The 17,920-nt window shown below is 31.7% G+C and overlaps 1 protein-coding gene across 3 annotated transcripts in view; it reads left to right on the top strand.

Moving 5' to 3' along the window:
• Window positions 1–17,920, top strand: part of LOC114324400 (calcitonin gene-related peptide type 1 receptor-like) — a 553,725-nt gene that overhangs the window by 157,993 nt on the left and 377,812 nt on the right. The window contains exons 2-3 of one of the 3 annotated variants that reach the window (XM_050649000.1): window positions 11,637–11,670; window positions 13,941–14,054. The exons of 1 other annotated variant lie outside the window; for it this stretch is intronic. The gene's annotated coding sequence lies outside the window, so the exon portion shown is untranslated. The remainder of the gene's footprint in view (window positions 1–11,636; window positions 11,671–13,940; window positions 14,055–17,920) is intronic. One more of the 3 variants, XM_050648998.1, reaches the window with a different exon arrangement.

Raw genomic sequence — 17,920 nt, 5'->3', positions numbered from 1 at the left:
GAGGTCTTCCTCTTCCTCTTCTTTCTGTCCACGGTCTCCAGTTTTGTATTTCAGCATTACATTTTTATCTTCTTGTCTCGCGTTGTGGCCCGAAAATCTCCACTTAAATGTCCATGTTTCTGAGCCATAGGTCAGAACAGGAGGCTGCACTATGCACTGATCGAATACACGGGTTTTTAGGTACTGTTCTATCTTTGCGCTTTTAGTATCCATCTTAACTTTCCAAACGCTGCCCACGCCAACCTGATTCATCTTTGTACTTCAATTGTTTGGTTACCTTTATTAGCTTTGATAATTTAACCCAGATATATAGATATTCGTCAACAATCTCAATATTTACGTTATTTATATTTATTTTGTTATTTGTATTTGTCATGATTTTTTTTACTCATGTTCATTTTTAATCCCATTTTCTCTGATGCTTGAGCTAGTTAAGTCAGCATTGAATCTAGTTCTTCTTGGTTGGTTATAATAAGAAAAACATCATCGCAATATCTGAGATGATTGAGTTTATTTTCGTTTATGTTAATACCCATGTTTTCCCATTCCAGTTCTTTAAAGACATCTTCCAGAGCTAAGGTGAAGAGTTTTGGGGATATTACATCTCCTTGTCTTACGCCTTTACGAATTTCTCTGGGATTAGTTTTGATTGATGTATCATCCCATTCGACTGCCATAGGTGCTGTTTTATAGATGTTATGTAGAGTAGCCTGTAAGTCTAGTCTGCTGTTATTTAGATACACATACAAAGGAAATACCCATTCAAACGATCGATTTTTCATTCACATTTTTAATTTAACACTTTGAAAATATATCATAATTAGATTAAAAAATTTTGTATTACCTTTAATTAATAGTTCTTATGTAAGTTTAAGAGAGTATTTAAGAGAGTATTATTCTTGTAGCAGCCACGTGATTATATTTAGATATAAAGGACGTTTATAGAATATCTGATTTTGATCAGGTATGATAGTTCTACACTCACATCTGCTTGTCGGGGGAACTCCGATTTTGTGTATATGTTTCGGAAAGCATGGTCTAGGATCTACTTTTAATCTTAGGATGGTCAAATCGTTTACCTTGGACAGCAGTTAAATTGTAACGCAGAAAGTCACTTCGAAATTAGATCTAGGATAGAGCAGGCTAGAGCCGCTTTTAGAAGGATTTCCAAGGTGTTATGTAACCGAGACCTAAAATTGGCATTGAGGATTCGCCTACTTCGCTGCTCCGTGTTGTCGGTCTTACTTTATGGTGTCGAGTCTTAAACTGTGAATAAAATTGATCTAAATCGCCTTGAGGCTTTCGAAATGTGGTTCTATAATTTTAAAAGTTTCTTGGGTGGAGATGATTCGAAACTCCATAATACTAGAACGTCTCAGCCAGACTACTGAGATTTTAAAAAGCATTAAGACTAGAAAGCTGGAGTATTTTGAACATGTAATGAGAGGTTTTAAATAGAGTTTGCTACATAATATGTTGCAATGGAAAATAGCAGGCAAACGCAGTCCAGGACGAAGAAGAAACTCATGGTTGAAAACTTTCGAGATTGGTATGGTGTTGATACAAGCATGTTATTTAGGGTTGCAGTGAATAAAATTAATATAGCTATGATGGTAACCAACCTTCTGAAAGGGTACATGAAGAAGATGGTCAACACTGTATTTCCACTTTGTGCAACAAATAAAAAATTATAAAATGGTTCCTGTAAAAGTTTTCTCTGATTACTTTTTGATATAAGTTTCTCTAGACATACTGTAAGGTACTTACCATTATTCCTGGTTTGTATCGTTTTGAAATACATGACCATTAGAGATTGAAATACTTGGAAAAAACGTCAGGAGATAAATTGAAGACTTCAGAGACCTGGTGGCGGTCAAATAAAGTTCAAAATAAAAAATAAAGGGAAAGAGAAAATTAGATAAACCGTGGCAAAAAACAGGTAGGACAAGATTTTTCAAAAGTAGTTATAGTATATAGAATTCGTCAGAAAAACATGAAAAAGTTGCGCTGTTACGTAAGTAATATTTGCACATGTTTTATTCATGTGAGAAACTGGACATAAAAACAGAAAAAGTCAAAATAAACACAAGACGAAACTTATAAATGAATTTTACTGTAATAGTCCATTCTTTCACGGTTTTTGCTCTAAATTTTAAAGAACCGCTTGCATTGACATGAAATTTGGCATACGTATAGCTTACATGTCAAAGAAAAAAGTGATATTGTGCCTATGTGTGCTTTTGCCCTGGGGGTGACTTTCACCCCCTCTTGTTGGTGAAAAAAATATATGTCCAAACTAAGTCCGGAAAGGGATAAACTGACTAATTTTAAGTAACTTTTGTTCTATAGAGCTTTTTCGCCAAGTCAACACTTTTCGAGTTATTTGCAAGTGAATATTTTCATTTTTCAACAAAATAACCACATTTTTAAACGGTTTTTCGCAAATAACTCAAAAAGTAAGTATTTTGTCGAAAAAAATGTTCTTATCAAAAATATAGCCTATAAAAAAGTAAAAAAAAATGGTGTACGCGTTAGGTCTCTGGATCTCGTAGAACCGGAGTTATAGCCAATGAAATATAGATTCATATTCACCAAATTTCAAATAAAATATTTAGACGTGAAATATCCAAAAAATTAAGCACTTTTTGGAGAAAACCTATTCTAACTTTTTCAAATTGGTTAAAAAAAGCTTTATTTCTGTTTTTACAAAAAGTTTCTAGCATTAAATTTAAGCAAGTTACGCTCAAAATAAAGTTGGTCCCTTTTGTTTTTGCAAAAAAAAATCGGGAAGACCACCCCCTAATTAGCAACTTAAATTAAATTAATCGTTACCGCTCCATAAATTATTTTACTTATGTTGTGTTTATATGATCTGTAAGTTTCATCGATTCAAAGTGCTTATTTTTGAAAAAATTTGGTTTCAAAGTAAAATTTTTAAAAATTTAAATTTTGAAAAATATGCTTTTTTTCAAAATAACTTAAAAATTTTTAGAGATACCAAAAATCTCGAAAAACAGAAAAAGTCAGATTTTTTTTCTGAATATCATGTATTTTTTTGTTTTTCTGTTAGACAAAAATTGATTAAGATTTGGTGTTTCTAAATTTGCATACATTCGTGATCAGCGACTCGTTCAACCCCTTTTAACTACAGCCTTTTCAATAATAAGGACTTTGAACTGATGAAACTTACAGATCATATAAACAATATATACACGAGTCAAGAAACTTGTGAAGTCGTCACGATTAAGTTCATTTAAGATACTAATTGGGGGGTGATTTACTCGATTTTTTTAACAAAACCAAAAGGGACTAACATTATTTTGTAAGTAACTTGTTTAATTTTGATGCTAGAAATTTTTTTTATAAAACAAAAATGAAGCTTATTTTAAACACTTTAAATAAGTTGTAATGAGTTTTCCCCGAAATGTGCTCCATTTTTGGTTATTTCGCGTTAAAATATTCCATTTGGAATTTGACGAATATGAACCTATTTTTCATTAGCTATAACTCTGCTTCTACTAGGTGTAGAAACGTGATATATACACCATTTTAAAAAAAAATTGCAGGCTATATTTTACTAAGAATGTTTTTGCCACAAAATACTTACTATTTGAGTTATTTGAGAGAAACCGTCTAAAAGCGTGGTTATTTTGTTGAAAAAATGAACATATTCACTGCCAAATAACTCGAAAAGTATCGACTTAGTGAAAAAACTCTATAGAACAAAAGTTACTTAGAATTAGCCAGTTTATCCATTTCCTGACTTTCTTTGGACGAATATTTTTTCACCCCCAAGAGGGGGTGAAAACCACCCCCAGGGCAAAAGCACATATCGGCACAATATCACTTTTTTTCTTTGACTTGTTATCTATGTGTATGCCAAATTTCATGTCAATCCAAGCGGTTCTTTAAAATTTAGAGGTTTTGCAATATTTTACCGTTAAAGAACGGACTATAATTATTCTAAAATTATAACAAAACCTAAATGCTTTCATTTATGGGGTAAACCAAGACAAACCAACGAATTAATAAGCTTATTTTCATTGAAATTCCAATATTTTATGTGCCACTTGTGATCAGTTAGCTATGTTTACCAGCCCTTTGTTTACTTTTGGTTCGGCCTCTGACAATATTATTCGTTATTCGCTTTGTTTGCATGTGGTATTTAAATTTAGAAGTATTTTGTGTTATTTAACAATTTGTTTGAATAACACTGTTGATGCGGCTTTATAAAAATAATACTCTGTATTGTTTAATTATTTTAAAAAGTACTTTAACTATTAGATATACCTATCAACTTTTTTGGAATGGTCGCAATTGCTTCTAATCTTTCTCTTGTCGTTTCCCCATTACTGGAGATCGTGATTTCTTCCAATATTCCTAACAATGTTTCTCCGTTGGTCTCAATTTTCAACTGCTCTAAGAGCTTCGAAGAATGAGATTGCAGTTTAATTCTTAATTTGGTCGGACTAACTAGTTGGTGATCGTCCTCTTGATCTTCTCCCCGGAACGTTTCCAGAAACAATTAATCTCTAAAAACTTTCGTCCTTTCTGCGAACCACGTGACCGAAGAATTGCAGAATTCGTTGCAGACATATTGTGGACAGCCTTTTTTAAATCTCAAGTTGGTTTAGAATAGAAACGTTTGTCCTATGAGCTGTCCAAGGTATGCGCATCATTCTTCTTCAAAAGCATTAATTGTTTGAAGAGTGCATGTCTTTGCCCCGTATAGAAATATTGAGAATACAAGGGAATTCATTAGTCTCATCTTGATATTTTGAGAGATAGATCTGTCTTTCGAAAATTTAATTAGGCAACTCATCGCATTTTTGCCATAAAAATACGTCTCCAAACTTCTACTCCGTTAGTTACACTAGACCAGAGATAAACAAAAAAAGAATGTGTGTACTTTGTACGCACGTAAGAAGTTATACTTCTATTATATGATTTCAACGAAATCAATATACTTTAAACAGTTTCTCTACTACTTTCCAAAAATTTTTGTTAAAACAATACCAAAAATTAAAAAAATAAAAGAATAAAACACACACAAACACATTGAAAAATGCCACAAATGATTTCTGAACAATAATTGTTGCCAAAAATTTTAATTAAATACGTATTTTCTGAAAAAAAATTATATAATAATATACTTACAATCATAAAATCTATAAAAAAAAAATAAAAAAATGATATAACTTGCATTGGGCTTGAACCTACTTCCCGTGTATCCCGCCGTACGAGAGTCGAAGCGTTTTCAAACTGCACCACCTTCGCGTATACGTCATGTGGGAATATACACAAACTGAACAACTTTTTGACATTTTGTTTATATGAATTTGTATTAGTTTGATTTTTGTCGAATTAAAATATAACAATATATAGAGTAAGAAAACGATACATTAGATGAAAATTTGTAGAAAGTTTATTCGTAATCAGATTATGTAAATTAAAGCATTGCCTACTAGGGGTATAGCAGAGCAAGTACTAGGTAAGTACATTATTTTTTTTACATTTTCCAAATAGGTATGAAGATAATTTTTTATTGGAATACAACTGAAACATTTAGAATTACGTACCAGTGGTTTTTCAAAACTATTTAAAAATCACTATAATTATAAATTTGATTTTATTTCTGTCCTCACAACAATACAAATTAATAAATTATACAACATTTTTGTTTACCGATAACCTCCATATTGAACAATTATTGACAGATCATTTCAACACCCAATCAGAGCCTGTATAAAAGACTAATACCAAACTGTCGGTGTGCGCATGCGCTCAGATCAATATAAATTCACCCTCAATATCAATCGCGCCTAAAGAAGTATAACTTCAAAAATGTTTACTATCTGGAATTTCTGTAGCATATTAGTCAGTTGAATAGTGTGAAATCTGTCGACCACCATTATTTTTGTCTTAGCTTTATTGATTTTTAGACCAACTTTATTGCTTTCGTACTCAACTCTTCGCTGGAGATCAAACATTTCTTGGTCATTTGCTACTATAAGTGCACCTTAAACTGCAGTGGTATTATAATATTCTAGTTCAATCAGAGAGTATGGCAAGGCATCTCTACCGGTTTCGGGGCTTTTTAGACCCTCATTTGTACTCTCTAGAATATACTTAATACTACTGCAGTTTCGGGTTGCAACGAAATGGAAAATGTTTATTCATTTTTAATTTATATATTTACTCTATTTCGAGTACAAAGGGAACCATTCTCGCTGGAAATTTACCACGCTGAGCAGATGGAATGTGAATTAAAAATTGTAAAATTCCTTCATCTTCCTATAGTCTCAGCGTCCGTATGGCTTGCATTTTTGAAATTATACTTCTTTAAACGCAATTGGGAGTAAATGTAAATGTGCGCGAATTCACCAAAAATTGTTAGCGCTACGCGCAGATACGTTATACGTTCGCTCTGATTGGGCATTCCAATGACATGTCAAAAATTATTCAATATGGCGGTTTTGGTTAAAGAATGTGTTGTCATTTTTATTTATGGTTATGGTTGTTAAGTTGTGTAATTAAAAGTTGTGAGAATAGAGACAAAAGTGAGTTTATAGTTGTATTAGTTGTACTGACGTTTTAAATAGTTTTTATAAGTATACATTTGTATATATTTGTATATATTTGTAAGTATACATTTGTATATATTTTGGACTTATTAAATAAAAAAATAGAATGTGTGTACTTTGTACGCACGTAAGGTTATACATACTTCTATGATTTCAACGAAACAAATATTTTTTAAAATTTTTTAATTTTTATTTAAATATTAAACTAATTATAATACTTAAAATAATACCAAAAATTAAAAATTACGTTAATTAGTCATTTTTTATGAACTGTAGCATCCCCGCAATTGCTTTTCTCGTGAGGAATTGTAGAAAGTCTAAAAAACGTCAGATTTTCTACATAAATGTTTAATTTTAATTTTAATAGAGGTATAACTTCTTACGAAGTAAGCACCCACAACGGAGGTAATAGAAGTATAACTTCTTACGAAGTAAGCAACAGAAAGAAACACCCACAGACTGGAAGTTAGGTGTACTGTGTCCTCTACACAAAAAGGGAGACATGATGGTGTGTGATAATTATACTTATATGTGATATATTATACTGTGATAGTGCTCGCCAATAAGTGTTACTATGGCTTAAGAAGACAGATGGCCTCAAAAATGCCTAGAAAAATTAAACTGACTGTATACAAAACACTAATAAGACCAGTGCTAACATATGGTTCAGAAACTTGGTCACTTACTCAGAATGACCAAGAACTGCTCAAACGTTTCGAGCGAAAAATACTAAGACGAATATATGGAGGCATAAAAGAACAAGGTTTGTGGCGCAGGCGTTGCAACTTTGAGTTGTATAGTAGTTTTGAGTAACCTGACGTTGTAAAATTCATTAAGGTAGCACGCCTTAGATGGATAGGTCATGTAATCAGACGAGAGGAAGATGCCATAGTCAAAAAAGTTTTTGACCGAAGAGGGCCAATAGGACAACGAACAAGAGGAAGACCGAGACTTAGGCACCAAGACAACTTAGAAAATGATTTGAAATCTATTGGAATTAGAGCATGGAGAAGAGTTGCCAGAGACAGAGGCGAATGGAGGATTTTTCTGAAGAAGGCTTTGGCTCATAAAGAACTGTAACGCCACTAATGATGATGATAACTTCTTACGTGTGTACAAAGTACACACACACATTCTTTTTTAGAAGTCTCGGATGATGTAACCAGAGAAGGTTTCCATTGTTTTTACTCTGGTAGGATATAAAATGGTATTTTAAATATTATTTTATGTGCTATTAGATTAAAAACTTACACTTGTTTCTAGCAGATATCGCTAGGGCATCCCTGCCATTTCGTTAGTCGCAATCCGTGACTGCACGCGGAGTACTATCCTTGTTCCGTCAGAGAGAAGAGCATAATATGTATCTCTTAATTAGGGGCCCCGAAACCGGTAGAGATGCTTGCTGTACTCTCTGATTGAGCTAGAATATAATATGACTGCTTTTTACTACTTTTACATGAAACTCTCACATGAAACATCTTCATGTGAACAAGTCGAATTAGAGCTCAGATGGTACCTAGAGCACATTACATGGAATACTTTGAACATCCATGTTAAAGTTCACATATTTCATCTATGTTTCCTTGACGACTTACTTTTAAAGGGTTTTTACCCATATATTTTTTTAATGTTTTTTTTACCCATAATATATTTTGGTGGTTAGCATGTTAGATAACATGAGTATAATCTACAAATTTTCTTAAACGATACTCAAAATTTTAAAAACCTTGCATTATCTTATCAGGGTATATTTATTTTAGATAAGCACTGATGATGATTGGTCATCCAATCAAAAACTAGTTCTGTGATGTAGCCCTTTTTAGGAATTTTTAAATATATACCTTTTATAAAGGTTTTTTTCGTTTTTTGTATCATATGGTATACAGCCAACTACAGGAAAACTTTTTCCTTGTGGATTTTTATATTTTTTTACTTTCTCAATCTGCTGGCCACCTACCGTTAATATTTTCGTTTGTATTGTTGTTCTTGCTAATTTTAATAAATTTTGTGTTTTGATGTTAAAAAAGAGTCTGTATTCTCTACTATATCTTAATATTTTGTCCATTATTCTTTCTAAGTGTTCTAAGTTGGCGGCTACTATAACTGTATCGTGGGCATACCTAATGTTATTAATTAAAGTATTAAAAAAAAATAACTCCGACATAGAACTGAACATCATTAAACAAATAGCAGTAAACAATGGCTATAACGAACAAACGATTAATAAAATTTTAAACCAAAAACTCCATAAAAAAGCCCTGAAATTAGTCTATCCACCATCACAAAAAGAACCCAGTACCTTCTGCTCTATCACATATACTGGCAAGATAACAACAAAAATAGCCAGATACATAAAAAGAAAGGAATAACACTATCTTTCAGAACTAATAACAAGTTAAGCAAATATATTAAGAACAATAAGAAACGAAAGAGAAAACAACTACAGAGTGGTGTCTACAAACTAACTTGTGGTGACTGTCCGAAAACTTAAATCGGTCAAACTGGCAGAACCTTTGACAAACGGATAGCAGAACACAAAAGGGCTTTCAACAATAGAAAAACAGACACTTCTACATACGCACTTCACCTTCTAGATCATAATCATTCTTTTAATGAAGAGGTTTAAATTCTGCATATTCAAAATAAAGGCCTTAAGCTATCTTTATTAGAATCTATGGAAATTAATAAATTAAAAAATACAGATATAATTCTGAATGACCAACTCGAGACAAACAGCTCCCCACTCCTTAACCTCTTCAGTTAAAGACCTTAAAAAGGCAAACACATTCTAAACTAAATCACTTGAGAAAGGTACTCTGCCGAAACAGCTGTAGGTAGTCACATAGTTATAATAAATTTTGTGGAAGTATAGAAAACAAACGTTTTCAATGTTTTATTGTTAGATAAAATGAACTTCCATCAAGTAACGGTCGAATCCATCAATTAATTAAAGTTCCATTCACTTTTATGCCGACTGTCTCGTTTACCAAAACTTCTTGTATGATTTCTTCAAAATAAGCATTAAACAATATCGGCGACAGTATGCAACCTTGCCTAACCCCTCTCCATATCTCCATTTCTTCTGAAGTTGCGCATAAAACTGGTAAATTATTTTAAGGTGTATCAATTTACATTTAATTTCCCTACACAAGAATCAATCTCATCCGAAACGTCATTGTAAAGTAAAGAATGGGCACTTTCAGTAAATAAAAGATTGATAAAAATTCATGATGTGATCCATTTTACTTATTCACGGTTAGGGATGGGGATGGAATACAAATGACTTCGAAACTCGCTAAAAGGTCTGCCATGGCGGCTTGTAAATGATTTCTTTAATGTTACCTAATAGGATTAACAACCGGCGAATTGGCTTTTATGTACGAACACAAAAAGATAGAAAAATCAAAGGAAATTTGATAAAGAATAAAGAGGAAATTTTTAAGTGCTTTTAAATTAAAAATATCAAATTAATAGATAATTATTTTTATCTGTGTCTTTTTCTTAGTTTGTTTTGTACACTTACATCTACTACATATATAGCTAAATTTATATACCTACCTAACAGATTATATTTTTCAACTAGAATGAGCCTAAAAGTTCACTTTTTGAAAAGTCATTTTGATTATTATAGCCCTTGGGCTCATTAGTTAAAAATATTTTTTAACTAAACCTCCCTCATGAAAGATTTTTGAAGTTATACTTCTTTAGACGCGATTTCATTGAGGGTGAAATTTTATTAATCTGCGCGCATGCGCACACCGACAGTATGGTATTAGTCGTTATACGGGCTCTGATTGGGTGTTGAAATGATCTGTCAATAATTGTTCAATATGGAGGTTATCGGTAAACAAAAATATTGTATATATTAGTTTTTATTGTTGTGAGGACAGAAATAAAATCAAATTTACAATTATAGTGACTTTTTAAATAGTTTTGAAAAGCCGCAGGTACGTAATTCTAAATGTTTCAGTTGTATTCCAATAAAAAATTATCTTCATACCTATCTATTTTGAAAATGTAAAAAAAGTAAAGTTACCTATTAGTAGGCAATGCTTTAATTTACATAATTTGATTACGAACAAACTTTCTACAAATGTTCATCTAATATATCGTTTTCTTACTCTATATTTTCTTGTATTTTAATTCGACAAAAATCAAACTAATAATTTGATTAAATTCATATAAATAAACAAAATGTCAAAAAGTTTATGATGTAAACGTTTAGTTTGTGTATATTCCCACATGACGTATACGCGAAGGTGGTGCAGTAGGAAATCGCTTCGACTTTCGTATGGCGCGATAGACGTGAAGTGGGTTCAAGCCCCAAGCAAGTTGTTATTTTTTTTATTTTTTTTTTATAGATTTTATGATTGTAAGTATATTATTATATAATTTTTTTCAGAAAATACGTATTTAATTAAAATTTTTGGCAACAATTATTGTTCAGAAATCATTTGTGACATTTTTCAATGTGTTTGTGTGTGTTTTATTCTTTTATTTTTTTAGTTTTTGGTATTGTTTTAATAAAAATTTTTGGAAAGTAGTAGAGAAACTGTTTAAAGTATATTGATTTCGTTGAAATCATATAATAGAAGTATAACTTCTTGCGTGCTTACAAAGAACACACATTCATTTTATTATACACGGACAATTTTCTAGTACGGACAATTTTCTAGAGGGGGCGTCTCGTAAATATAGAAAAAAGTATGTAAAACTGATAAATATTTTAATATTTTAAGAGATTTCTGGAAACTAAAATTTACAAAAAACTTTAAAAATTAACAATATGAATCGAAATAATAAAAGTAAAATCGAATAGCAATATTAATTAAACTATAAGAAGACGGAACACAGACGAAATATCTTATAATCATAATATATTTTGTAATATATGTTATAAAATAAAGTATATGCTGTGTGTGTGCTGTCGGTTTTATTGGACTGTGGAATCCATTATCCGAAAATAGAAATGTTGTCTCAAATCATTTTTCTTATTAAAATAATATTTGTGGCACATATAAACAATTTACAGCTTTTTCTTTTTTTTTTCAGATTTGGAACATATTTGCTACAAAAGTGATTATAGGTAAATACTCCTATTTGTTTTCCTTTTACTTAATCGACCTAAAATATAATTTAATAATCGATACACATTAATAATTTACTAAGAATTATTTCTTAGTCTGAGAGCCACCTGCAAAAGTAGAGAAGATATTAAAAAAATTCTGAATAAAATTATGTAGATAGAGAGAGTTAGTAGATAGAAAGTTTCTGATGTGACTTCGCTGTCTCCACTACTTTTCTCCATTTTTCTCTCATTTTGATTGTCCTTCCTATATTTCTTATTTAAATAATCCTCAAGTCTTCTTCCATTTGTCTCCATTTCAGTTTAGGTCTGCCTCTAGTTCTTTTAGCTGGTGGTCTCTGATGGCCCATTCCGGTAACCCTTAATGGATTGCTCTTCTCTATTATCATTATGTGTCGATACCATCTATTTCTCTGTGCTGTTATTGCTGTATCTATGTTCTCTTGACCCATCCGTTCTTGTATTTCGTGATTCATCCATTGTCTTGCATCCTCTTCGTTTTCCCTTTTTGGTCCCAGTAGTTTTTTATAATTTTCCAGTCAAATACTTTCTGTTGCTCTTCTTCTCTTGCTGTTAATGTAAATGCCTCTAAAGCATTGTAAAGACCTGTATTGGTCTTATGGTCGTTTTGTAGATTTTTGTTTTTGTGCTTCGGCTCATCTTCTTATCTCTGGACATTTCTTTATTTGTGTAGAGGGATATCTACATATCGGACTTTCGTAAACCTCGGATCGATGTGACGATATTTGATACATGAATAATGATAACGACGACCGAGTGGATTAGGAATCGGATTTATTTAGTAACGCGAAATAGATCTGTAAAGAGAGGAATCATCGGTCATGTCGTCAGAAGGAAAGAAAATGACAGGATCGCTTCGATCAGCTCGCGTAGCCTATGATGTGGTGGTGATTTGTTGAACTCGCTCAGTTGGCCAAGACGAAGGGTTTCGGAAGGTTTCGAAGTATGGTTGGAATACGTTTAACTCACCTATTATACCTGGATGGTTATTCTTCGTTGAGCACACAGAGAATAATCAAATAATAAAACTCCGTTTAGGTAATACATAGGCATAAAATTATATTATTGTCACAATTTACTTTTGCAATATCAAAATATAAAGCTTTCACATAACATTATTTTTAACACTAGAAATATGTTTATTATGTATCTCACAAGTTATGAATAGAATAAGCTCCTCAAACAAATAGGCCTGGATCCCGCGTACCAAAAAAAGTTAATTAATAGCAAGCTGAAAATTTGTTAATAGATTAACGGTGTCTAGTCGGACAAACTTTGATGTACGGGAACACTAGAACGGGGGAAGTTTTAATTGTGGAACTGTTTAAAAATTTGGAACGTCAGGTTACGAAAACGTCCCATGTATTTTGTCGGACAGAACATCTAATTGATTTGTTACCCTTTCCTTAAAGTCTCATGCAAAAATCAGACTGCTATTACTAACCAACATGATTCCTGTCATTTGACATATTCCTCGTGTTCCACTCATTAAAATACCCAGTTGGTGATAAACACAAGTCTGATTTTTGCATGAGAGTTTAATGAAATGGAAACAAATCAATTGGAAGTTCTCGCCGACAAAATACATGGAACGTTTTCGTAGTCTGACGTTCCAAATTTTTAACCTGTTCCACAATTAAAACTTCCCCTGCTCCAGTGTTCTCATATATCAAAGTTTTTCCGACTAGACACCGTTAAGCTATTAACAAATTTTCAGCTTGCTATTAATCAACTTTTTTTTTGGTACGCGGGATCCAGGTCTAAAACGTTAGGATCATTTTACAAAGCACAGTATGGAAAATAAAGAAAATAATTTTTCTCGAAGCAAATTATTTTATCTACCTAGTTAGGCTCCGGTTATAAAATATTTTTGTAAACATAAAAACTGGTCGGCAAACAGAGAACGTGAGGTTCTCAGCAAGTTGAGGCTTAGAACTAACAGGCACTCAAAGGGGAGTATTCTCCATGTCAATCAGTATAATGGTGTTTCCAATTAACCTTCCCTAGATATATTAATGCTTTAGTACAGAGAGAAAATGTTAAGCTCTCTTTCTTATATCATTTCGTAAGGATTTGCCGGAAATATAATTTGGTTAACGTGATTTCATAGACTTGGAACATGTTATGGACATGGAATGAACCTTGAGTATTTGTGTACAGTTTTTCCTATGTATAAAGTATCCTATCGAAAATTTAAAGAAGATTTTTTTATCATTTTATTTATTTAGTTTTTTTTTTTTGGCTTTAAGGTAAAACCCACACAGCCAGATACAAATTTTGTAAAAGAGAGGGCAAGGATTTGACACAAGGATTACACTCTTCTCGCCCAGGGGCCGATCAGGGCATTTTATAAACGATCAAAGGTAGGCCTCGGATAAATAAGGTATATATACATTAAGGAAAGACATAAGGTAGCAGCAAAAGGTATTATTAGATTTGTATTTTTGTTATTCTGACGAAATATAACAGACAATCGTAAATTTCTTTTCTGTTTAAAGCAAGAAGATGCATTATGTTATATGGGCTTTCAATGTTCAATTTTAGAAGTTTTCTGAACAGCTCATTGGATTGAGCCCTATATTTTTGGCAATCAAAAAATATGTGGTCCAGGTCACCGATTTTATTACAAAATTCACAAAGATCACTCTCAAGTATTTTGATTTTATGTAAGTGTGCTGGATAACACGCATGACCAAACTTCATTCTACTAATAGTGGTTATGCTTTTGCGATTGTAATCGAACTTATTGTACCAAGGCTTTTTCCTCAATTTGGTTTCTATTCTGGTGTAACGTGTTGGATTTGTAAATGTGTATTCTTGCCACAAGTAGGACCATTTTCTCATCATTTTATGTTTTGATATGTTTATTTGTTCATCCGTAGTTAATTGGCAATTTATCTGTTCCCCCATTTCTATGCTTTCTTTGGCAATTTTGTCTGCAATTTCATTGTTTGTTATTCCTACGTGTGCTTTAACCCAGAAGAATTTTATAAATTTATTTTGTTCTTGTAATTTTTTAATAATTGTTTGAATGTTAAAGATAATATCATTTGTTGTGTTTGAGTTGGATTTTAGAATTTTAAGAACTGAAAGTGAATCGGAGAAGATAATGGCATTTTGTTCCTCTTCCTGTTGTACATATTCTAGTGCTTTTAGAATTGCTATTGCCTCGGCTGTGTAGATAGATGTATTTTTATGTAGCTTATAGTGTTTTTGTATACGTTTAGGTATTACGAAGGCACAACCTGTGCCGTCAGTGTTTTTTGATCCATCAGTGTATATTGTGACATAGTTTGGATGTTGGTCTAAAATTTGATTAATAACTATGTTATTAGATGATGCTAATTCAGAGTAATGGGGTATATTCACATCACATACAACAAAGTGAACAAAGTAATCGATCTCTACCTTTGTTTGTGGTTGTAGGGTCACGTTTCTTAATGCTTCACAAATAGGAGGAGAGTTCTTATGTATCCAAAAAGGCTTAGTTAAGTCGTATTCGTTTAACTTGTATATGCTACTAATGAATGGTGAATTTTTCTTTAGTGATTTAATAATCATTTTTTCAGCTAAAAATGATCTTCTCAGTTCTAATGGAGGTTCGATTGCTTCAGCTCTTAATGGTTCAACTGGTGTAGATTTCATTGCTCCCAGACATATTCTAAGTGCTTTGTTTTGTATTATGTCCAGCTTACGTAGATTGGTTTTATTGGCCGTTCCATAAAGTGTACAACCATAATCAATTATTGATCTTATGTAAGCTCTATAGAAAATTAGTGCTGTTTGAGGTTCTGCTCCCCACCAAGTTCGCATGATGGATTTTAGGAAGTTTAGTCCTTTGTTACATTTTATCTCTATTTGTTCAATGTGTGGTTTCCAGGTCAGTTTTCTGTCTAATATAACTCCTAAGTATTTGGCATTGGTATCCACTGGAAATTCTATTTTATTTATTTTAATTTTCTGCATTGGTTTCACATTATGCCTGGTGAAGATAACGACTTTGGATTTTTCAGCGGAGATTTGTAGTCCTAAATCATTTATGGATCTTAAAAAGAGTTCTGTGCTGGAGTTTAAACGATTGATGCATTCATCGAGGTGTTTGCTACGTGTATAAACAACAAAATCATCGGCATATTGTATCATAGTTGCTGTAGATATGGAGCTCCTATGTAGATATGGACGACTCCTCCATTTATTTAGTTAAGACCAATACGATGTCTAAGAACATTACAATCTTGAATAGTTTCGTTTTAGATACTACAATGTGCACTTGAAAGCTGGAGACTGAAGCAAGAACACATGAATAAGCTGCAGTCAAGCAAATAAAATTCAGCAAAGAATACGACATAATAAACACAATAAGAAAGTTGTGACGGGTAACCTTTTCAGGACAACAGACCCAGTAAAACACAGGTTAAAAATAAAATAAACATATTCAGACAATTTACATACGGTTACAAAATTAAAAATAAAATAAAATGTAATTCTCTCTTCGTGCTGTTACGGAGAAAACTTCCTTAATGGGTGTTTGCAAAAGAAAAAGAAAATTATATTTATTATTATCAAAAGAAAATATCCTTACACTTCACTCCAGTGTAAGGCACAAACAATCTAAATACAGTCGGAAAAATGAAAGAATGATCATATCAAACACATGTTTTGAATTTGCTGCCTTTTTATATAAATAACAAACGAGAGAGACAGATTATTAAGTGTTGTCTACAATGCAAAAACGTTATCCAAGACATACGCAGTTACATATTTATATTTGACAGAGTAAGACGGCGATACAATTGACAACGTAGTTATACGCTGTGAGCTTCGCTGGTGTCGCTCCTGGCGGATTACTAATCAACTTTCACTGGTAATTTTTAAATTTATTATTTAATTGTTATCGCTTAATATTTACAACGCAAAAAAGTAATTAAATTATAATCGATTTTTTTAAGATTTTGCTAATCATTTTGACGTTCTATTGATAAAATATGAATTTCTTACTTCGGATACTTTCACAATTATCGTGTAGATGGCGGTAAGATTAATATATTAATTTATAATTAGATATTACGGAACATTAAAAAAACTTAAATTCAGTATTTAAAACGTATTGTATATTTAAGGTAAAAATATATAACACAGCTTTGACAAACTAATACTTTTTATAATTAATGTTTTTAATTTTAATTTTAAATTAATCACTTTGACATTTATGTCAAATTTCCAGTAATCGTTTACAGACTTGTCACTACTGGCGCTCGCGAATTTGTAAATATCCCTTCTACGTACGAGCTCACAGCGTATAGGTATTAATTTAGTAGAAAATTTAAACTCACACTTGACAATTTCTGTACTTTTAATGTCATTCTTAGAAAAACATTCAACATCAGTAAAGATAATGATTGTATAAACTACTATTCGAGTAATCGTGCTGGTCGACTATAATCTGACAAATTCAATTTCTGTAACTTTGACAGTGAAACTGGGTTAGGTTCGGTAGAGTTTATAAATTTTAATAATCAGTCTTATGTACTTGAATAAACTCAGTTCTTTTAAAAACTATTTTGATATTATATAGTATTTTTGGTTTGGTAAGTATTTATTTAATTAAAATAAGTCAATAAAATTTGTAACTAATCATCTGTCAATATGGTTAACTTCTGTCTATGAGTTTGCCAAACGCGTACATATTACTCTGACTTTTCAATCATAGTGTATAAAATTACAGATTAATATATTTTTACGAATGTACATTTATTTGCAGATAATGTCTGGAAAATGATGTGGATACCAAAATGATCTGAATTCATTAAGTTTACTTTAATTTAAGTCACTTAATGCAGCTGACATAAACGACATTTTTTAAATTCCTGTTACTATTTACGTCCGGCAACTTTAACACGGAGAAATTCATAATACTATATTTGCTTACTCATTATTTTTGTATTATTAATCTATACGCTGTGAGCTCGTACGTAGAGGGGATATTTACAAATTCGCGAGCGCCAGTAGTGACAAGTCTGTAAACGCTTACCGGAAATTTGGCATAAATGTCAAAGTGATTAATTTAAAATTAAAATTAAAAACATGAATTATAAAAAATATTAGTTGGTCAAAGCTGTGGTATATATTTTTACCTTAAATATACTTACGTTTTAAATACTGAAGTTAAGTTTTTTTAATGTTCCGTAATATGTAATTATAAATTAATCATTAAACTTAGCGCCATCTA

This window comes from Diabrotica virgifera, chromosome 4 (assembly GCF_917563875.1).
Source record: "Diabrotica virgifera virgifera chromosome 4, PGI_DIABVI_V3a".
In the NCBI taxonomy this organism is placed as follows: Eukaryota; Metazoa; Arthropoda; class Insecta; order Coleoptera; family Chrysomelidae; genus Diabrotica; species Diabrotica virgifera.
Note: the sequence above shows the minus strand (reverse complement) of the source record. Positions and strands in the feature narration are given on the sequence as shown.